The sequence below is a fragment of the Ictalurus furcatus genome, chromosome 11, assembly GCF_023375685.1.
Source record: "Ictalurus furcatus strain D&B chromosome 11, Billie_1.0, whole genome shotgun sequence".
Classification (NCBI taxonomy): domain Eukaryota; kingdom Metazoa; phylum Chordata; class Actinopteri; order Siluriformes; family Ictaluridae; genus Ictalurus; species Ictalurus furcatus.
The window spans coordinates 28,533,964-28,558,353 of record NC_071265.1 but is presented as its reverse complement, the minus strand read 5'-3'; the positions used below and the strand labels follow the sequence as shown (position 1 = coordinate 28,558,353).

Below are 24,390 nucleotides of genomic sequence, written 5' to 3'. Positions count from 1 at the left end.
CACACACTTAAAGGAACTCATACCACTACTTTGTTAGAAGAGATCCCAACCTATTAATATTAGTAATTGCTAAAAATAGACACTCCTCACGCAGGAAAAATTATTCTCAAGCAACCCTCCGCTACACCGTCAGGAAGAGGTTGCTGTTGCTGTAGGCAGCATTATTTGGCAGGCTGTTCCATTCAGATGGTGGCGTAAGACCCTGTTTCATTTGGACAGATTTCTCCTCCTTTCTTCCTCCTTCTGTCTCTCCCTCGTTCCTTTCCTTTCTTCCTCCTTCTGTCTCTCCCTCGTTCTGCTTTGTCTCTCACTCATCCTCCTATGCGCGTATATTCTGGGCAAGAATCTGCAGATTGCACTGCGCGGGTCTTTCCAGAGAGTAATTCTAACAGCAATGTGTGGTTTTAGAATGGATGATTATATTGCGATAACACTGTAGACATGCTCTGCACAGAGCTCCATGTAACGATCGCTGTGAGCGTTTCGCTCAGATCAAATCCCACCTGATGGCAGTGGCGGGGCTGTGATGGTGCTGCAGTGTGTTTATGCCTGTTTTTAATGAGAGAGAGAGGGACAGCGTGAGAGAGAGCGAGAGAGAGAAGACTGGAAGATGTTCTGATAGATGAATACTGACTAAGACTGAGGTTGGGCCTCGCCCCAGCACAGCGTTAATGAGTGGAGTGTGTAGAAAAGGGGGAAGAAAAAAAAACAAAAAAAAAACCCTATCGGAGAGAGCGATGCGGGCCTCTGCGCTCTTCTCTTCTGTCTCTTTATATAAGCCGCGAGCTGCTCTCCCACTCTCTCGCTCTCTCCGTCAGCTGTGCTGTGATCTGAATATCTCTGCCTTCATAAAACATTCAGGCTTTATTGACTCCCTCGTTCGCTTTCGCCTGCTTTCGCATTCTGCTCACAGAGAGCGCGAGAGCGGCGCAAGTCTCCCAGTCTCACTGCAAAAACAACATGGACTGCTTAACGAGGAGAAACAGACAGAGAAGCAGGAGGAGGAGGAGGAGGAGGAGGAAGATGAGGGGTGTTTCATCCTCCACTGACCATCACTGTGTTCCCATTTCATCTACTGAGGAAATACGTCTATATATCCTTATAAAGCCAAATAAAACTAGTTATAACAAAACTCCAGGGGCCGGCTCTCTACACTAAACTTTGGCGGAAAAGGATTTTCAATTGACTTGACTGCAGTGATGCAACACAAGACACAATATAAAAATACAAACTTTACACCGAGCCTGAAATGCAGGCATCGTGCTTGAGCTGGAGTGGATCTAATCAGGAGGAGGCGTGTGCCGAAATGTCACTAAAGGCTCTCGTTATCATAATTGTGTATGCTTAAAGAATGACACTTCAGGGCTCACTTTAGTGGCACAGCTGTCTAAACTGCTACAGTCGCGGTGGATCCAGAGTCTATCCCGGGAACACGGGCGCATGGAGGGAACACACTCTGGATGGGATGCCAGTCCATTGCAGAGCGCCATGCACACTAGGGGTGGGTGATATGATAAACAAAAAAAATCATATCACGATTCATGAAGACATTTCTAGGATGCACAAATATGTATCAGGATGTGCAGGTTTGCAAACAAGCTGCCAGCAATACATTAGTATTGAATAAAATAAAAGTATATGTCCTCTTCAATATACATTTATTAATGAAAATTCAAAAATTCAGGACCCACTTGGCCGAAAACTGAAACTGAATTTTTAAAAAAACCCATTTTAAAATAGTTTTTTTGTATAATTGTATTAATATTAGATTTTTTGGAATTGAATCAATTCATTATCACTTGTACGCACGCATTTCTCTGGCACACTTTGCTCTGTGCTGCGTGTCGATGCTTCAGCAGACGCATCCATCACCTCCAGCTCTGCTTGTATCATTTCCCGTGCTCGCTGCTTTTTCTCCATGTCAAAGAAATGTTCTTTAAATTGCGGCTCTAGTAATGTTGCAGTGCAACAATAATCGTTGGCTAGATCGAGAGTGAACTCTGAGCGCCGAGCGCTGAGGGGTGCGGCATGGGGGTATATATTTTCGGTTCTTTTATCTCTTTTTGGCCAAAACCCGAAAATTTTCGGCGGCTGAAATTTCGGTGCATCCCGAAAAATATAGAATATTTAATATAAAAAAATATTTTAAAATTACATGCAAAATATTTAACATGGAAAAAGATTTGAAAAAATGTAAACATCTGGGTTTAAAAAAAAAAAAATTCAAAAAGATTAAGTAAAAAATTTTTAACATTGCATTAAACTGCTTTGAGTTGATCTGCATTTATAACAAAAAAACCCACGAAGATACACGATATCCACCGTTTCTCAGAAAAGCATACTATGACATAGTTTAGCATAATATGAATATTATATCAAGCACACATACACACACACACACACACATTCACAATAAAGGGCAATTTAGAGTAGCCAATCCACCTATTGCACAACTGCAATATTATAAAAATATATTACAATCAATAAGGTCGGTAAAGACACTCATTCTCATTCAGAAGCGATGAAGGACAGACACAAAACTGTCAGATCTGCCTACTGGGCTGTGATTGGTTTGTTTGAAACAGGTTAGGATAGCCTACAGGTTGATTTTTGGTCAGGACCATTTTGCTCGTGTGCACCTTGTTTGAAAGCTCTATAAGCTGCTTCTGTCTGCCGCCACCAAAGCGATCGTAAAGGGAACGCAAAGCCCATTTATGTCAAAAAGCATACCTGGTTATGTTTCATTCATGAGGAAATAATTCTCAAAACAAAAATAATCCCCTACAGACTGAATAGCACAGTACTGCAGAAATTGTGTATCTAGCTGTATGGAATACACAATCTCATAAATTCCTCACTTTGCTCAGTTTTGGAATCTTCTATAAGGTTGAAAAAGCCACAGAGGGGCAGTAACGCAGAAAGCATCCTACACACTGTCCCTTTTCACTTACCCAATAAACTTTTATATCTTTGACTGTACGATGAAGAGCGTTGTGAACGGTTATCATGGGAGTAACTGGGTGCTTTAATGTTATCATTACATTTCCCAAAAGGCTGTTGTGCTGTCGTGGATCTGACCCGAGCGTGTAACCAGTGTGTTAGGGATAACGTGACATTACTCCTTCACTTGCTCTGTCTCTTCACCTCTTTGATGCCTTCTCTCTTCCTTCAGACATGAAGGAACCGTATGTCAATAATCAATGATGATATTTAGCAAGGTCAATGTTGCACTCCATTAGCACTCCAAAGCCTGTCATAGCATAAGGGCAGCTGGTTTTTTTGGGTTCCTGTTTTGAATAAATCTGGACACACGTCATGTGTGTCCTTTTCAGACGAGACAATCCCAATTCGAGCTTCACGACACTTTAAGGAACGTATCATGACGATATCGTAAGCCATGATTAAAATGTCACAAACTCATCATGACATGAAACTGTAATATTAGCACATGCCTGCTCCAGACGGAGTGCAATTTCCTTGTCATAATCTGAGCCAGCAGTCTCTGTGAGGGGAACGCGTTCTCTGGGCTCTGTCTCAAACCAGCCTTTATTTACTTAATAAGGACAATTAGTTACTTGGCTTCGGAGAGATATTTCAAAATATGACTCAATCTGAGCTAATGCATCATTACTGCGTAATTTAAAAAAAAATCACAATTAAAAACGCAAATAAAAACAAAACAAAAAACGGAGAAAATGAAAGATTGGCTTGTTTCAATTCAGAACGTTATCCAAACTTCAGCTTAGTGTCCAAACTGGAACAGAGCTGCTCTTGGGGGGGAAAGTATGAAGTAAATATAATATCTTGGTGGACTGTGGTTTGTTATTCTGGCACTGAGAGCCATTGAGAGCTGCTCTCTCTAATATTTCTGCATTGTGACACACAAGAATCTCACATTGAGGGAATTTACAAAATGTCTGCTCAAAGGCCAAAAAGAAAGACAAACCATAGAACCTTAACAAGAAAGAAAGACTTCATTATTGTGGACTGGAATTTGTTGTTATGACATTCAGGACCTGGAGCAGAAGCAGAAGTAGCTGCACAACCCCAGCAGGTCACAGCAGGTCTGTATGGGTCGCATGCATCACTGCATCTCCATACTGTCTTTACTGGCCATCCATTATATTTATACTGGATAAGAGCTCATGCAGCTTGTATATAATGGGGTTAGGGTTAGGGGTAAATACATAACCATGTGTGACGCAAACATCCGGGCTGGTATGTAAAGAAACCTTCTGGACGCTTGATGTAATGACACCCAGCATCGTCGAGTTACCATGAAAATACATACGCATACACACTAACACACTGGAGTGAAATTCTCTGCCTTCTCTCTGCAGACATTCCAGCATGATAGACACCTCATTTGGGATAAGAAAATACTTTTCAGCTGAAATAAGCTGCAGCGATACTGGAAAGTAAGGAGATTAGTCTCAGCACAACACCTAATGTCACAAAGAATATATTTTAAGAATAACGGAATAAAAATAAGTCTGTCTGAACCGTTGACCTTCACATACATGTATTAAACGCAACTTCATGACCTCATATATAATAGTGTCTTATAGAAATATTTTTCTCAATCTGAGGAAAAAAAAAACACCTGACACGTGCTTCCATCAGATACTGTGTTACTGAATAATATAAGGACTTCACAGAGCACCTCGTTTTTTCAACACTTTCGCAACATTAGGCACTTAACATCGTCCCTTTAATATAAATATAATATAAATATGATTATGCCTCACACCTCCAGGGTTGGGGGTTCGATTCACGCCGTGGCCCTGTGTGTGCGGAGTTTGCGTGTTCTCCCCGTGCTGCGGGGGTTTCCTCCGGGTACTCCGGTTTCCTCCTCCAGTCCAAAGACATGCGTGGTAGGCTGGTTGGCGTGTCTAAAGTGTCCGTAGTGTATGAATGGGTGTGTGAATGTGTACGTGAGTGTGCCCTGCGATGGATTCACACCCCGCCCAGAGTGTACTCTACCTTGTGCCCCATGCTCCCTTGGACAGGCTCCAGGTTCTCCGCGAGCCAGTAGGATAAGCGGTATAGAAAATGGATGGATGGATGGATAAATATGATTATAAACATGACAATGCCAGCAGATTAGCAGCTTTATTAGTCAAATCTCACGTCTGAGCCTCAATCTCACTATGGACATACTATTTCATCTGACAACGATTTTTGTCTGATGTCATGTTGAAAACGACAAAAAAAAATAATAAACACCATGCGAAGACTTTTGCATGGGAACCCGAAAAATTGAGCAATCAAAAGACACGCACATTTCTCCGAGATGACAAAGAGCGTTTCACCAGGGTGCCGTGATGTGATTAAGAGCAGCTGCCGATTTGTCCGTCTCGTCTTCACTCAACGTCAATAGTCCACGCCAGGCACACACGTCGGACATCAAACTGACAAAACAGCACACAATGCCTCCTATCCATCTCTCCTCATCAACAAAGACACCAGTTGGCATGTACAAGGCTCCAGTGTGTCTGAAAACACTAGAGAATCCATTCTAATCCAACATTTGAACACTTAAATCACCACAACGCAACAGGAATAAGGAGTACGTTGTCTTCAGAAACAAATAATCAAATTAATTGATTTTACGTAATATCACAGTTACAATGTAATCGAACGTGGAATTGAGCTGAACAGTATGCTTTTTTTCAGGAGACTTGGATCTGCAACAGAACAGTGTGGATTGTTAATCCACTAGCGTACCAGGTTAAAACAAGTAAACATGCAATACATAACTAGCGTAATATACAGTACAATGAAACACTGTACTAATGCAAATAATGTTGAATTAAACCTCTACCTGGTTGGTTTTATGTTGACATTTTAAATCATTTCCATTTCCATGGATGTAATGATCGGTCGAGGAACGAATGGAACTAATGCAGCTGAAAAAGTGTCCGGTCACTGTTCATCTCGATTGTATATCCAATTATTGACACGTGCCTAATTGAAAAAGCGTGAAGTGCACGCCACTGACTAAATCGTGCAATGTGAAGACTTGGGTTTTACACAAACCCTAATATTTCATCCAAGCAGCGAGAACAAGATTTCCGAGGAATGCGCTTTATTACCCAGGGCCGACAGGCATCTGAAGGGAATTAACGGAACGAGTGGCGCAGCCGTTTTAATGAAAGACTGAAGACACATTAAAAGCAAACCGAGAGTGTTTTTCTGCTGACAGCCTCGAACCAGGCAAACTCATAACGGCGTCCTCTCTCATTACGGATTATGATGGGAATCATTTAGGACGCATCGCTTTCTATTTACGAGTCTTTCCATCCATTTGCAGGGCCCTGAAACGTAAAAACGACAGGCGTGTTCTAAGCGAGTCGGTTGGCGTTTATTAAGTCGAGTCAATAGCAAAATGTCGTTTGGATTGAATCAGAACAAAACCGCAGATCTCAGACAGCAGACTGAAACGTCTCCTGCAGAATCGTTAGCGTGCAGACTGACTCCTGATGCGCTGTGACATCAAAGACACGGTGATGGAAAACTGTAGCGAAGCTTCATTTTGGACTTCGGCAGCGACACGACATCCATCACACGCATCACGCTCAAGGCTGTCCAACTTTCCCAATGGAGCTTACTACAATTATTAACACATGCGAAAGCCTTCATGCTGAGGAAGAGTAAACCCAGTGTTTGTTAAATGTTTATCAGCTGTTACGGAACAGATTTAACACCGCATAAATGGTCTTCATCTGCTCTCGGAGTTTAGTCTTTCATCTAGCTTTGTCTGCAGTGTTTGAGAGCAGAGGGTGATTATGGAGGGTGACAGAAGGAGAGATGTAGGAGACTTTATTGTTTATTGTTGTCCTGTTGCACAGTACAGGGGTTTTTCTGTGATTGTTGTGGCCAAAAATGCTTCATTTTGCTCTGGGTTTTTTTCAAAATTTTGTGTGTTTTTGGTGCTTTTTTTTGCGGAAGACTACTTTAATTGGCGAAATTCAAACTGCACAAAATAGTTTTATTTCGGTTTATTTTGGACGGTCTTTCGCGCTGATGTCTGTTGTTAAATAAGACCTTTAAGCTGTTCTCATGTTCGACGCGTGTGAATCGAAAAGGTTCATTTGGCTGAATGCGTGTTGTGATGACGTCACATGACTCGTCTTGGCTCAAAGCTGCGGAAAACCTGCTGTAATTTTGAAAAATCGCAAGCTCGTCCGAATATTGAGGAGTTTGCTTGATTTTGCGTTCATTTCTGCGGTCGTAAAATCGCAAAATCCTGGCGGGAACTGCACGGAGACAAAAAGAGAAAGAGAATAGGGCTGGGCAATACGACAATATAATATTCATATCGTGACCAATATTGTGATACGTTTTTATAAATTTCTAATTGTCATTTTAAAACAATTATATACCGACTTGATGTATGCGGCTGATAATAATATGTAACTTAAATATTTGAATTTTTCTGTTACAGTGTTAAAGATGTATTTTTTTGTTTATGTTAGTTTTTGTTTTAAATAATAATAATTGATCAAATATATACATTTATTATTGTAAACTAAATACATGATTAAAGGTTTTCTTAATGCAAAACTACTGTAATGCTGGCAGTTTGTGAGCAATTTTGCAAATACATATGGTTAGATATGTTTTTTTCTTCTACTTTTTCTTATTCTTGATGTTCTTCTTCTTCTTCCTACTATTATTATTAATATTATTGTTGGTAGTAGGGGTGGGAATATCTAAGCACCTCAGGGAGCCACAATGTGATTATAAAATTCATGTTGATGCACTTCAATTCTTTATTTTTTCCAGAATCAGCACTTGCTACTTTTAAAACAGAAGACTGTCATTTTTACAAACTGTAAAAAAAAAATCGTAATAAAAAAAAAAAACAGAACACACACTAGGCTTAATCTATTTATGCTTTGGTTTTCCTCAGAAATGTGTGGTACTGTTAAGATTTTTCGATGTTAAAAATTATGTAAGATGAAGTAAAAGTCTGAATATGATGTTTTGCATGCCGATGCAGAATCTTCAGAGAGAGAACTGCAATCCAGAATTGAGTTTGGAATTGATTATTTTGTTCATCAATTAACTCTACTACTGTTATTGCTATTGTTGAGCATGTATGCTACAAACAATTGGGGAGGGAGAGTTTGAGGAATGGGAGGACAGAGGAAAGACAGAGTTGAACGGGGGGGTTGGGGGGGTTAGAAACAGGCATGAAGAGAGAGAAGCAGAGATGGAGAAAGAACAGAGGAATTGAAAGAATGAGTAGAAGACAGAGAAACCGCTATACAATGACTTCCTTTGAAACATAGCTTGGTGTAATGAAAACTCGCCACAAAATATGTAGCATCACGTCACCATCAAGTTAAAAATCACTAGCACCAGCACCACCAGCACCAGCAACACCAGCACCACCAGCAGCACCAACTCCACCCCCAGCCTCCTGCATACACCTTACACACTGACCTCCTCACTCTCCACCATTACTGCTTCTGCCATTGTTGTTGTTGCTACTACTGTTTTTGCCAGTAATCAGTCTTACCAACATGGTGGGCTGAATTAAATCAAGTAAAGCAAAACCTGGAGAAGAACAGAAAGTAGGAAGAGAAACACAGAAAGAAAGTGTAATAAAGAAAGAGAGAATACAGGAGCAAAGACTTCGAGAAGGGAATGAAAATATATAGAAGAAGCTTGAGAGGGGAGTGCTGGCTTTAATAATTGAGGCCCGGGCTGGAGCCGAGTCCTGTGTGAGGAGCGATCGCTTTAAAAGATGCATGCAGATGCCTCCGGAGGGAAAGAAAAAGAGATGGAGAATCAGATTGCACCGGCCCTTCTTTGAAAACAGAAAAAAAAAAGCCAGCAACCCAGCGAGGAGGATTACCCTTCACCAAAGACTGATGTCTGAATGAAGCGATTCAGCAGGCTACAAATGAGGAACAATGCAAGATATAGTAATAAGAAGAGGAAACAGGCAACGGGCTATTAACAGAGTCTACGCACTGAGGTGCAGTGCATCGTGGATAGGCTGCTCGTGGCACAATCTCTGACTCAGACGTATTGCTCTTACTCTCCCCGAGCCCTGCCATTACGGCTCGTGTCTGAATTATTGATCCGGGAGCTTCATCAGCATAGCGGTCACGTCCCTGAGCTCAGCATGGGCATCGGCTTCTGCTCCAGCCCTCCATCCCTACAGCCACCGGAATAATTAGGAGGCATTCTCATTAAGGAGTAGTGGAGAGCGAGAGAGAGAGAGAGAGAGAGAGAGAGAGAGAGAGAGACAAGAGACCACAGCCTGAGGGAACTCTGGGTGTTTAATATATATTCCTCCAAGGATTCAGACTCTTCTGATCACATCCACTGACAGAGTATTGAGATGACAGGCCTTACCACAGAAAAACACGCCTGCACACACACACACAGAGACAGAGACAGCGAGAGAGAGAAAGGGAGAGAGAGAGAGAGAGAGAGAGAAAGAGAAAGAGAGAGGGAGATGGAGAGAGAGGGAGAAAGGGAGAGAGAGGGAGAGAGAGAGAGAGGGAGGGAAACAAGAACAGGCAAATGGAACTGCACAAATAATCCAGACACAGAGCAGGGAAAAGACAGACAGACAGACAAACGCACACATAAAGAGAAAGAGAAAGACAGAGAGAAAAAGAAAGATGTGCAGCTCTACCCGACTAATAATGAATTGGGTTGATTACAGAGAAGGTATACAACAAAATGTCTAAGATCCAACATACATAAGAGAAAGACAGAGAAATATAGATAGAGTACCTATAATCTATACATATATTATTAGGATCGTCATCAAATAAATAAACATATTCACTTGCAGTAATATTGAGCTTAGCTAATGCTAGCGATTAGTACTCATGTTTATTTAGTCCAGAGCATTAAACCACAAGGTCCTCGTTTATATATTTGAACTGTCTGACCAATCACAGCAGCTTCTGACTCTCTGCTGTTCAAACACGACGAGACTGCAGACAAAGATGCTTTCGTTCGGCTACGCAGCTAAAGCTAACGATCATTAAACGAGGGGGAGCGCTGAAAGCCATAAGAGCATACAATGTTGTTTGCTTGTGTATTTATTCGCTTTAAACTATCCTTTAATTTCTCACGTTTCCTATTTTATAGACACCTGCACATGATAATCATTTATTTATTTATTTATTCCTATTTACTCATGAAACATTTACTACTCTCCTTACTGCTTATATGATAAGGACAGGGGCATGTCCAAATCTGTCCGAGCATTCGATTGGTGCACGGGGATTTGGTCAAACATTAATGGTTAATACAGGCTAGAGCAAACAAAAGTGTCATTGTTGACAACATTGTCTTTGCTCAGTGAGCTGCTGCTGATTAAGAAAGCATTTAACAGCTTGAAGAACAGAGTACCGCCTGATCACCGTCGACATCGTGTAACCTGATTCAAAAGTTTGCCTCTGTTTCACAGACTAGAGCATTAGCAATAGCTTGCAGTATTCATTGCAGTAGTTTAGTGCTTCCAGGTGGGTTGTAGACAGAGAACGGTACAATGCTTTGTCTCAAACAAACGAGTGTTGCACTCCTGCTGTGTGATTATTCTGCTGCGTACTAATCAACAATTGACAATGCACCGTGATACTTCTTCAGTCTGAGCTGAATGGATTAGGTACATGAGCATGTAGTTCAAGACAGAAATGTAGTCGACACTGACCGAAACCTGGCATCCATCAGTTTACTAGCTGAAGGTCTTTTCAATGCCGGAACATAAACACATGAACAAGCATGAATTTGGGAGAATATAACTCAAAAGTCCTCAAGCTGAATCTGTGTATCTATGTGAAGTAGGATTAACAAGCTCTATACCTTCGTATTGATCATTGATGCAAAACTGCGGCTCCAAATGAAATGCGCGGAGAATCTATATCCTGTACATGCACAATGTACTACAGTGTATTATTAATGGCTGTTTAGTAATCCTGCTTTAATGCTGTGCTTTATTGATGTTGTGGGAATTCTAAGCAGTGACTAATAATGTACTATAATACTTCATATACGTGCAGGCTCATCCATTTGGTCACATGACCTGATTTTGCACAGACAACTATCAAAGTTTGTGAACCCTTTAGAATTTTCTATACAGCTGCATAAATATGACCTAAAACATCATCAAATTTTCACAGTAAAAGTCCTAAAAGTAGACAAAGAGAACTCAATTAACAAATAAGACAAAAATATTATACTTGGTCATTTATTTATTGAGGAAAATGATCCAATATTACATATCTGTAAGTGGCAAAAGTATGTGAACCTCTAGGATTAGCAGTTTAATTTGAAGGTGAAATTAGAGTCAGGTGTTTTCAAACAATGGGATGACAATCAGGTGTGAGTGCGCACCCTGTTTTATTTAAAGAACAGGGATCTATCAGAGTCTGATCTTCACAACACGTCTGTGGAAGTGAATCATGGCACGAACAAAGGAGATTTCTGAGGACCTCAGAAAAAGAGTTGTTGATTCTCATCATGCTGGAAAAGGTTACAAAACCATCTCTAAAGAGTTTGGACTCCACCAATCCACAGTCAGACAGATTGCGTACAAATGGAGGAATTTAAGACCATTGTTACCCTTCACAGGAGTCGAGACCAACAAAGATCGCTCCAAGAGTAAGATGTGCAATAGTCCATGAGGTCACAAAGGAACCCGGGGTAACTTCTAAGCAACTAAAGGCCTCTCTCACTTGGCTAATGTTAATGTTCATTAGTCCACCATCAGGAGAACACTGAACAACAGTGGTGTGCATGACGGTTGCAAGGAGAAAGCCACTGCTCTCCAAAAGGAACATCGCTGCCCGTCTGCAGTTTGCTAAAGATCACGTGGACATTGGGACAATATTTTGTTATATATATTGATTAAACCAAAATAGAATTTTGGGTTTAAATGACAAGGGTTATATTTGAAGAAAGGAAAACACTACATTCCAGCATAAGAACCTAATCCTATCTGTTATATACTGTATGCTGGTAGTGTGATGTTTGTGTGATGTTTTTGCTGCATCTCGGCTAGGACGGCTTGCCAGCATTGATGGAACAATAAATTCTGCAGTACACCAGCGAATTCTAAAGAAAAATATCAGGACATCTGTCTGTGAACTGAATCTCAAGAGAAAGTGGGTCATGTAGCAAAACAATGACCCTAAGCACACAAGTCATTCTAGCAAAGATTGATTGCAGAAGAATAAAGGTAATGTTTTGGAATGGTCAAGTCAAAGTCCTGACCTTAATCCAATAGAAATGTTGTGGAAGGACCTGAAGCAAGCAGTTCATGTGATGAAACCCACCAACATCTCAGTTTTTAAGCTGTTCTGCTCACTTAATTGGGTTCTCTTTGTCAACTTCTAGGACGTTTTCTAATGTTTTAGGTCATTGGCAAGTTTATGGAGGCAAGTTCTTTGCCTCCACATCATGGATTAAAATAGTGTAACGCACACCTAGCCGTGGATTATCCCGCTTATACCACGGTCACTTGCCAGCACTGACATGTTAAATCTGTCACACACGTTCACAAACCCATTTATATGCTACAGACAATTTGGAAATGCCAGTCAGCCTACAGCACATGTCTTTGGACTGGGGGAGGAAACCAGAGTACCCGGAGAAAACCCCCGAAGCAAGAGCAGAACATGCAAACTCCACCCAGACAGGGTGGATGAGAGAATGTTACATGAGTTAAATGGGAATTAGACGAATGAATAAATGTGTGCGGGAATTTATAAAATAGGAAATGTGAGAAGCTGAAATATAAATGTGACAGCAAATTCCTAATAGGAGGAGGGAGCAGTTACTTTTAATTTATTTTATTCATTGTTTGAGACTTCAGGGGATTCCATAACTAAGGAGCAGTCAAAATCTGATTAGAATATTTATCCACGAGAAGGCCTATGGACTTCATGTCAAAGAAACAGAGTTGAAAAGTTGAAAGTAAAATAACATGCAGTCGTGTGGATGGATAAGCCTCTGCATTCCCTCTCTGAGGCGGACGGGCCCCACCCCTCGTTAGCAGCGAGGCTTCGTTATGCTAATGATGTTGCTGGAGCAGTATCAATGAGCAGCGCTGCGCGTTATCGTCTCCACCGGCGAGGCACTCGCTCTCCCCGATCGCTCATACGGAATCATGGCCTAATAGCATCCCATTAACATAATTGCCTGCACAACTAGTGTTGCGTGTCTTATGCCTCTCAGCCGCCTCACTGAGAGAAAGAGGGGGAGAGAAGAATGAAAAGAAGAGAGAGAGGCCGAGAGACAAAGGGGAAACAAGGAGAGTGAGAGACAGAGGCAGAGAGAGCAGAGGTTTAATTAAGCCAAACAAGGGCCACTCCTGCTGCTAGAGGAGGTGTGTGTGTGTGTGTGCGTGTGTGTTGGGGAAGGGGGGTTGTTTTTAGAAGACCTTGAGAGGACCCTCTCTCAGTCTTTCTCTCCGGTGCTCAATATTGCACTGATGAGCTCACAGCAGACGCCGGCTCACGATCCAAACCCGGCATGCCACGCAAAATCAAATTCCCATTATTTTTCAATTAATCCTTAATTAAAATATATCATGCCTCTGATCCCACAAATCTCTCTTAACATGCAAATGCGGCCCCATTCGAGGATATTTACGCGTCGTTAATTAGCGCGTGACATTCTTTTAGACTAACAAGCCGTGGGCTGGAAGTGCCGAGGTGATTCACAGCAGCACAGATCACTGGGTAAAGGAGCGGGGAAATACACACTGCAAACAGCCACGTGTTACTTCAGCTATAGTCAGTCAGACTGTCAGACCTCGAGGACACATGACCAGCAAACAGACCAGTGCAGAAATGTCTGACAGCACTGAATCTATGTGACTGGACACATAGGCAGGTTACAACACGAGTCACCAAGACCACCTACTACTAAGCTCAGTTTCACACAGTATACAGTGGGGGAAATAAGTATCGAATGCGTCAACATTTTTTTTCAGTAAATATATTTCCAATGAGGCTATTCACATGAAATTTTCAGTATTATTTCAAGAGATCCGGAAATATAAAGAATTCACAACATTAAAGTCCATAAATAAAGTTATGTGTGATAAAGTGGAATGACACAGGAAAAAAGTCTTGAACACGCTAAGAAAAAGCAGTTCTCCAAGGCAAGGTAAGGCAAGGAACAAGCTGAAATCCGTAAGTAATTATACCTCCTATCTGTGCAAATTAATATCAGTTGGGTTAGTAAATTGATGGTCTATAAAAAGGCTTTTCGTTACCAAGGTGTCACACAAGAAACATCTCATTACGGGTAAAAGCAAAGAGCTCTCCCAAGACCTTCAAAACCTTATTGTTGCAAAACATATTGATGGAAATGGATACAGATGCATTTCAAAACTTCCGAATCTTCCAGTAAGCACAATTGAGGTCATTATCCACAAGTGGAAGCAACATCACTCTGTCACCAACCGGCCATGCAGAGGAGCTCCTCACAAGATTTCTGACCAGGGAGTCAGAAGAATAGCCAGAAGAGTAGCCCAAGAGCCAAGGACCACTCGGAAAGAGCTCCAGAAACACTTGGAGGCAGCAGGTGCCATCGTCACAGAGGACACAATAGGCAATGCACTCCAGTGATCATGCTCACCCCGCAAGACTCCATTACTAAAGAAAAGGCATGTCGAAGCTCGTTTAAAGTTTCCTACAACTCCTTTGGACAAGCCTATGAAATACTGGGAGAGTGCAGTCTGGTCAGATGAGAGCAAAATGAAACTTTTTGGCTGTCATACTACACACCATGTTTGGAGAAGAAATGACACTGCACATCACCCTTAAAACACTTTACCAGCAGTGAAGTTTGGAGGTGAAGCATCATGGTGTGGGGCTGTTTTTCATTGCTTGGTACTGTCAGACTTCATATAATTGAAGGAACGATGAATGGAGCCCTTTACCGGGAGATTCTTGAGAAGAATCTGCTGCCATCCACCAGGATGATGAAGATGAGACGTGGGTGGAGCTTCCAGCAGAACAATGATCCAAAACATACAGAAAAGGAAACTCTCAATTGGTTTCAGAGAAAAAAATCAAGGTGTTAGAACGGCCCAGTCAATCACCTGACTTCAATCCAATTGAAGAAGATTTAAAGACAATATGTTTAGAAGAATGGGACAAAATCACACCTGAATACTGCGGCCCATTAATTTCTTCAGACAGAAATCATCTTGAAGCTGTCATTACAAACAAAGGCTTCTCCACTAAGTATTAAATACATTTCAGTTAGCGTGATCGATACTTTCTTCCTGTGTCATTCCTCTTCATTACACATAACTTCATTTATGGACTTTAATGTTTGGATTTCTTTACATGTCTGGATTTCTTGAGTTATGGTGAAAATTTCATGTGAATAGCCTCATGGGAAATATATTTACTGGAGGAAATATTGACATGTTCAATACTTATTTCCCCCACTGTACCCCAATCATAATCTTAATCAGAACAGAAATGGGTTGCATTTCTGAAGATTCTCACGCTGTAGGAAAACAAAAACAGTATGGTCGAATGGTCATCTCAGTCTCCAGATCTGAACCCTATAGAACAGTGTGCAAACCTTGAGTGATGCACAGCATCCTCATTTTTGTAAAGGGTGCCAAAAATTCTGGATTATGTTTCAACTCATGCACAATGCACTCTATTCTCATGCACTTGTAGATTTTTGTAACCATATTAACATGTTAAATTAAATTCTAATGCTCTGCAGTAAACGTAAATGACAGATATCTATAGGGCTGGATGATACAATGGTATAATATCGATATCATGATAAACGATTACGCAATGCACTTTTCTGAGATATCATTGATATGGTGATGTATTTTTTTAAACATTTTTGTAATAACTACAAATTAAATGCTACTGAATGAATGCGGCTGATTTTACTTTTTTTAAGTTAATCTTCTTTGTCTCTAAAAGGAAAGTAATGTCAAACTCAGTTTAACGTGTTTTTTTTGTTTGTTTGTTTCCTTTACTACTGTCTTGCGGCTAGTTGGTTAGCTACATTATATATCGTGATACACATTGTTTATCGTAGAAATGTCCTCAAGTATCGTGATATATATTTTTGTCATATCTCCCAGCCCTAGATATCTATCAGGTGTCACGTCACAGACATGTGCCAGAATAATCTCCCCAGGAACAAGCGCTGGTTTTAAACCCCCTAAACCTCTTGCTGCTAATTTGTGTCTGCAGTGTCCTCCAACGTCCGCGCTTCATTTTTTCTGTGGGTTCAGTACATCGCTCTGCTGCTATAATGAGATATTTTACCTTTCCACAGCGTTATTGTCCTCGCTGCTTTCAGTCATTTCCTCAGCACCTGTACGGAAAGCGACGTCCTGTTGCGGTCGGTATGGAATTGAGAACAGTAGTAGTGGACCTGTGTTACAGTATTGAAGATGTTCCTCCATTCGTCTGAGGAGCGTCACTAGTCCAGCATTTAACACAATTAGTTTGATTTCATCGGGATGGTACTGTGGGAGTACAGCCGTCTGCAAAGCTGGAGAAAATTGATTCATAACAGTGTGTATGGATATCATGGTGGTCTGAATCATCACCGCCAGGCCTGCACCTTGCTGCAGCCCTTATCAGCACCTCCCCCATCACACACGCACACACACGCATGCACGCACAAACACACTCCTCCCCAAGGAGGCACACAGCTCAGACGAATTGATTGACACCATTTTCCATCTGCCAGCGCTGTCAGCAAGAGAGAGAGAGAGAGAGAGAAAATGAGAAAGAGATACACAGGCCGTTTCAGTATCAGGTCTACAGGGACACACTTGCACGCTGGATTGTTAGCCTTGCATGCACTGTACGCTAGCAAAAGTGTAAGTGTTTCTTTAACTGCTGGCCTAAATCACAAGAACAACATTTGACTGGAATACAATTGCACTGAAAACCATCCACTAGAATAAAGAGCAAATGATTAATAACAGCAGCTCACGCCAGTGCTACAGTGAGGCTTAGCAGCGCTAGCTGCTACCCAAAATCACCGGATGCCTTTGCAGTGTTTTTGTTTTGTTTTCTTTCTCTCGCTCGTCAAGTACAGACTGCAGTGAAGCTTTTCTTGGTGCACAACTCAATAACACGTCCACCCTCGTCACGCTTCCCTCAGTGACATCTAAATCACTGCAAACAGCAATTAGCAGGGCAATGCTAAAAGCCGCGGAGTCTAAGAAAAAGCGGGAGTTGAGGAGAGGTTCTGTGAGACGGACAAATTCCTATTGTGCAACTCTATCCCATGTTCACCCTTGGTGTAGCACGATTTCTGATCATGGAAGCGAGAAAGACTGGGGTGAAAAATACAGAAAATGAAGGTGATGCTGATTAATAATTGAAAGTATGCACAAAGCATGCAAGTCATCCTTGTGATAGGCAACGTCCGACAAAACATGCCGATATCGGCGAATAACAAATGAGCACTGCCATGAAGTGGAGGTATTTTCTCATAATGGTACAGACGTTAGTTTACCTTTGTTTAAGCAAATGAAGGCTTTGTATATGATTTACTTCCTTATACCTACCTCGGTGATATTAAAGCTTTTAATTAAAACAATGACGTACACTGTCACATGTAAAGCATTATATGCTGCATGAATACGGTATTCATTATTTTTCTTATTGTCTTTTAGTGATGTGATGACAAAGTTGATAGAGAATCATACATATGGGCTCATCCTAGACTGTTGTTTATGCTCGTTGCCAGTTACAGGTGTACACATGTAAGAAAACAACATGACAGACACATGCCAGCCAATCAGAAACGAGCTTTCTTTTTTTCCTGTGGCCATGAAAATTGTAAGAATGGCCTTGCAAAATTACGGTCTCTAAGGCTGAGTTACATCCTGTTCTCTCTCGTTGTTGTTGTTGTTGTTGTTGTTGTTGTTAAACTGCTTGTTAATGAAAAAAAGTGAAAGCTAACACAAAGACCTGTTTTTATTTTTAACAATACCATTTTATAAAATAGGCTTTAAAAAAAACCCCAATATAAACATTGCATGCCCAATTACCACCTATACGAACAGAAGTAAATAATAAATAACAGGTGAACATTAATTATTGACTATCAGATTTCATTATTGACCACAAGACCTCATAACCATTACAGCACCCTCTCTCACCACTTCCCCCTACCAAGTGCACACTCTCTCCTCAACCGCCATCCCACCTTCTTTTCTCCAGCCGTTTTAATTTGACACCCTGAGCCAGGGTAACGAGGTGGGGAGAGAGAAAGCCGCAGTGGAATTCATTAGGCGCGCCACTGCAGGCTCCTCTCTCCCGCCGTTAATGACATCGCGGGCTGGAGGGAAAACGAGACGGCCCAGACACACACACACACACACACACACACACACACACACACACACACACAATGAAATAAACATGAGAACTGTCAGCTCTGACGGCTCGCGCTGAAGGGACAGCGAAAGTTCGGCCCAAGGACCTCGAGACCCTGAAAGATCAGCGGCAGGAGCCGCGCTGCGTGCATATTATAAAGAGAAATTAGACTGTGCACGTGCGAGTGTGGCTGAGTGTATCACTCGTCGTTCAGGAAACAAAACAAAAAAAAAAATCTATCCATTATAATGCTGTCCAGAAACACGTTTGCAATTAAATTATTAACGTCAAATTGCCTCCATTGAAACGGCAGCACAGAAAGACATTAAATATAGAGCGATCCTTTTCCGGATCACCACAGATCAATTGGACTGGCCGCTAAAAGGACGTGTGGTGAGGGGGGCGAAATGGAAAAGTGAAAAGAGAGACGTGAGTTCTGGATGGGGGTTTGCATTAGTCCTTTGGCTCATGCTATTTTGTGTCACTTTGCAGTGTAAAAGCTTCACCCGCTGGCAGGTAGAACAGCAGGGAAGTGCAGACAGAAATTACTTGGATGTTGGCAAGATGGATTTTGGCAAGATGGACTTCTTTATTTATATGCAAAAATACACACGTACAAGCAGGGTTCAACTCTTTCACAATTACGACAAGGAGGGGAGGAAAAAAAGTGAAACAGAATAGCTTTATTACAATGATGGGCTCAAAGCTATTTTGCATAATATTGATCACACTGTATGACATCTCATTAAAACAGCTCTACAACGCTGTATAGTATTGAATCATTGCTTATCTTTATACATCAGATCACTGAGCGCATATCAAAATGTGCTTGTGTCATTATAAAAACTGAAACAGAAATACACACCTCTAGAAGTAACACTCGCCTTATTAACATCTTTTGCCAGAGACTGATCACACAAAGTGAGCCCTTGTGTCTCTGGAACACTGTCTAGTGGAGACCACTTCTTTCTAAAGGTCTCAACCTTAAACATGAAGAAGAATTGGTGACGGCCATCTGCTTGGATGACTACATGGATTTGAGAGTGAGAGGATCACTCGAGAACCTGTCCTTGTCATTGAGTGGGCCTGGTTTGGCAATATCATTGCTGACAAACAGATCTCTAGCGGAACTCCTGATAAAACTGTAGCTCTCCTGCTTTGTTCACTACGTAGCAATGTACCACACCTTACCTCGATCAGGGGGAATCTTTTTGCATCCAGAAACCCCTTGAACTGTGAAGTCATTTCTACCCACCCCAATTTGAGAATGACTGACCTAGACCGTTGCTTTACATTTTATAGCAAAGAATTCTATATAATTTTTCTCAGTGATGATCATTACAAAGAGAATACATGGGACACAGAAGACAGCATCACTTGACCTGTATGTGATTTTCTGAACTGATGGAATTTTTTATCAAATAAAATTAGATGGGCCAATATTATCAGAATTGTAGCTTTCTATAATTGGTATTAGTGACACCTTTGTCATATCAAGTGAGCCCTTCTGAAATGGGAGTGACACAAAGAGTGTGGCTGAAAGGACAAAAGAGGAGACACCAATAAACACCTCTCTCTCTCTCTCTCTCTCTCTCTCTCTCTCTGACCACATGGAAGAATGTGACAAATTGGCCTAGTTTCGACTTTAATTAATCACGGCGTGCTGACAGTTACCTGAGCGTGGCTACATCATTAGCACACGGGAGAGGAGGAACGAGCTGGGAGGATTCAGCTCATTAACTCATCCACCACTGTTTACTGTGATTTTCTTCCACTGTGGTGTTACTGCATGCAAAACCTTTGTAATTGTAATTGTGCATGGTTTGTTTTCTAGTGAAGAATGAGGGTGGGAATGTTGTTTTGTTGTTTTTGGATCCCCAGCATGCAAACACAGCCAAGTCATTTCTACAGAAGTGAATCTCCAAAAAAAAAAAGAAAGAAAAAAAGAGAGCATCCTCGTGATTTACTGCTCATGCTGGTTTGTAGATGAGCCGTGATTGATCACAGAGCAAGAGGCTGCACTGGTCTACTGTCGATCAAACGCTCCTGTCAGCATTTAGCCATATAACATGTGTATTTTCCACCATAGATCATAAACATTCGTCTGCTCTATGCCGTTTCGGTTTCTGCCGTCTGTCACTAGATGGGCAACGGAGGGACAATCAACACAATGGGACATGTCAGTGAAAATGAATAACAATCAAACGTGTCAGAGCTGATTAATAAACATTCTGTCAGTATGCCGCTCCTCTCCACCCACTTAAGCGCAGCCCTAATTCCCCTCAGTCTTAAGGGGATTCTAGTCGGAGAAAAGTCTCAACCTGCTATAGGGAAGTTGAAGGAAGCGTGGGTATTGGTGGAACAGGAATAAATTAATGATATGATTAGCATACAACCCAGTATCGTGCTTTTCTGAATATAACCTCCTTTTTAAAAAAGAAATAATGATATTACATGCCTTATATCACTGCAGTGGCAGTGGCAGGGTCCAACTAATAGGTAACTGACAGAACATAGTTTAACAACAGACATTAAATATGGTTTACTCTGATTTATACCTGTGCACCACGTCGGGTGGAAAAGTGGTGCAGGGCTGATCATGACCTCAGGTTACTGCCTCTTTGGAGTTCTTCCAATTTTCCCTGTGGGTTTTGCCTGGGTTCTCCCGTTTCCTCCCATCATGCTGGTACGTGATTTGGCTTCTATAAATTGTCCCTAGGTGTGAATACGTGTGTATTCCCACCTCATGCCCAATGTTTCCAGGATAGGCTCTGGTCCAAGTTCAACAGCCTTATGGCATCGTATTAGTAGCAGTTTGAAAAGACGCAAAGGAAAGCAGCATAGCTTTCACCTTCCTTATGCAAAGAGTCGATCAGGATATGATTAAATTGGGGTGAAAACAAATTTAATGGCAGATTTCAATAATCCATGATCCAATGAAAAGAAAGTTCAGGATGAATCCCCGCCCACTGGCGTCAACTACTTTGGGAGGCATCGTGAGCCAGACAGATAAAGAGATGTAAAATCAATCATCTCTGGAAGATGCCTTTCAGCCATCTCACGCTTCTCCTACACGCTGTCAGCACATGTTACTGGCTGCATCATTATATATAATATCTTGTCAGACATGTTAATCACTGGGCTGGAATATGTGTGTATTCATTTTACTTATCATGATCATTCATTCTGAGCAATGGATCAAAATGAACATACTGGACCAAAAAAAACTACAGATAACCTTCTCACAGTCATGCACAGAAATGTCAATTAGAACAAATGAGGGTAAACAATGGAATGTTTAAAATAGTTTAGCTAAAAGTTACACAACTCCCCCTAGCCCAAATGTCAGCTAAAACATGTTTGCTTCTTTAGCTTTATACTAGAGCTATGATGCTAATGTTGCTAATATCTAAGCGAAGCTTATAACTCCCAGCCAAAATGAAATCCAGGACTGCCTGAGAGCCACTCCTGAGGTTGTGAGCAAAGCCCTTAAACTTAGATTGAAGTCGTCCTTGCTTGTTAATCATTTTGACATAACATGCCTTTTTAAATAAAACTGCATTTTAATAGTGCTTTTTGTAATAATAAAAAAAAAAAACAGCTTTACAGATGTGTGATGCAGCTAACTCAGCAGAGACAGATCATCCTCCTCTGGCTAGCACTGGGAATGATGGATTATTTTATATTGAAGAGCTTATACAGAGTATATGTTTACGGTTATGGTTATATACTGGTTATCACTGGACTGTAAAGGAGTATGTAAAGGAGAAAGGCTTTACATTAAGTCCTCGAGTAAGTAAAAGAGAACATTTATGAAATGCATGAATAAATAATAATGATACGTGATTTGCGGAATGGGTTTGTCCATACCATTTTTTTTAACCTCTGGGTCTAAAACTATAGCTTAAAATATGTGCGTTGAGAAAGCCCCAAAGTGAATAAGTGGAGAGATAGCCGGTGAGCATGGCCTTGTATAAACCGGGTATTAAAACAGATGAGCATACACAAATAACTGTGCCACGGCTTGTGCTGACGGAGTTAAAAAATGAAGAGGAATGAAGCGACACAAAACTCTCTACACGCTGTTAATATTTTATGAGGAGCCGTCCTGACACCAGGCTGTATATCTCTAATTTGTGAAGCAGGCTGAGGGGGGAAAGTAAAAATGCTGAAGGATGGAGCAGGATGAACAGGAGAAAGGTGTAAATAAAAGAAGACGGAGGAGAAGAGGGAGGAAGAGCAGCGTAGTGGCACAATCGTGAGGGGGAAATGTGGTTGTCAGTGTGATGCGCAAAGCATTTGAAATGGCCCATTTAACCGCGGTGGTGTTTTAGCTCTCGCCGACGCCCCATTTGCATACTTCATGACGGCTGAAGATGGATGGAGAAGATCAGCGTCATTGAGACAAGTGTTTTATCAAGGTTACGTTATCCTCCAAACTCTTAACCTCGCTTTATCTCTTGCCTTCTGTCAGAATATGGAGTTATCAGGCAGTCTAGTCTGAGTGGGGAGAGAGAAAAAAAAACAATTAGATGCACAGCAGCGGGCTGATGAAACTGTGACGAGGAGATGCTGACAGTGCCGTCGAATGGCATTTTCATTATGAATACCGTTTGGCATCTCAGGGAAAATGATGCGCCGGAGGCCAAAGCCACGAGTAGGCTTGTGCTGATATTACATTTTCATGTCAATAAATGCCTAGCATTTTATTACACTTGCTATATTGTATTTATATATATATATATATATATATATATATATATATATATATATATATATATATATATAAAATACTAGTATCTGTTTGCATTGGCCAACATTTTAATTGTAAATGAACCTCGGTGGCATCTCATTTGGGATTTAACCGAATTATGGGAAAGAGAGACAGAAGGACACATGCTCCTGTAGATTTGTCGGAAATAAGGACCCTTGGAAGACAGCTGTCCTCGTGTTGCCTTTGTTCTCTCATGAACACACGTGCTGTCTAAGTTTTCTCACATAGAATATAGGAATAGTGACAGATTCACTCGAACAAAATTGTGCGAGTTTGAACATCGCAGTGTATTATATACCAATTACTGGAACGTGTCTATTGGCATGCTCGGCTTTCGCCTTTTATCCCTGAGAGCTACATGAAACACAAGTGGGGATGCAATAAAATAAGCATACGTTCTTATTCTTAGCTTTTTAAAATCTCATTTATTAGTCTTTAGGCTAAATCCACATTTGTTTCCACACAGCAGGTGAGATCACATCTGCTGGAGCTGCTTATGAACGTAGTATGTTGCGTGTCGGGAGGTATGTGTGTGTGTGTGTGGACTCTTATCCACATGACTCATGCCTGCATTTCAGGCCACTGGTCATAAAAATGCCATTCCATCTTTACCAGCCTGAGAGACCGAGAACTAGAAAAGAGGGAGGAAGAGAGATACTGTATATAGAAAAGAAAACATAGAGAGGGAAAGACTGAGCAAGAGAAATAGATGAAAATGAAGAGGGAGAAAGAGATCCAAAAGAAAAAAGAAAACCTGAACTCTGACATGAAATCCTGATAATCATATAGTGCAACTCTATGATTATCTATGAAAGTGACTCCATATCTACTGTACATGACATAAAATGGGGTCAAAATAAGAGTGTGTGTGTGTGTGTGTGTGTGGGTAGGTGTGTGTGGCTTAACTTGGCAGTGTTTGATGTCAGCACACTGCCTCAGATCATAACCTTTCCAACAGCAGAGTCCTGAAGTGACCTTCCCAAACAAGAAGCACCTGTTCCCGCTGCTGCAGCACTGCCAGCATTCGACAGGATGATCGCTGCTCAACTGCTGAGCATGCGCTGGAGAGAACAAAGCTAGTGCTCTGTACAGACAGGATTTTATCGTTACTACTATGGAGGTTTTTTCCTGTCAAAACTCATTGTACTGATGACTCATTACTTGGTCAACTGCAAATCAATAATCGGATTTTATAAATCTACATAAATTTCACAATGCTAATTTTTACAATTTGCAAACCTCCTTCCC

General features: G+C 41.2%; 2 protein-coding genes across 3 annotated transcripts in view; both read right to left on the bottom strand.

The window, feature by feature from the left end:
• LOC128614674 (uncharacterized) overlaps positions 1-4,334 on the bottom strand; it is a 9,452-nt gene extending 5,118 nt beyond the window's left edge. The window contains exon 1 of the mRNA XM_053636217.1: positions 1-4,334. This exon is cut by the window's left edge and continues 1,741 nt beyond it. The gene's annotated coding sequence lies outside the window, so the exon portion shown is untranslated.
• LOC128614673 (pre-B-cell leukemia transcription factor 1) overlaps positions 1-24,390 on the bottom strand; it is an 84,979-nt gene that overhangs the window by 43,874 nt on the left and 16,715 nt on the right. The window lies entirely within an intron of this gene.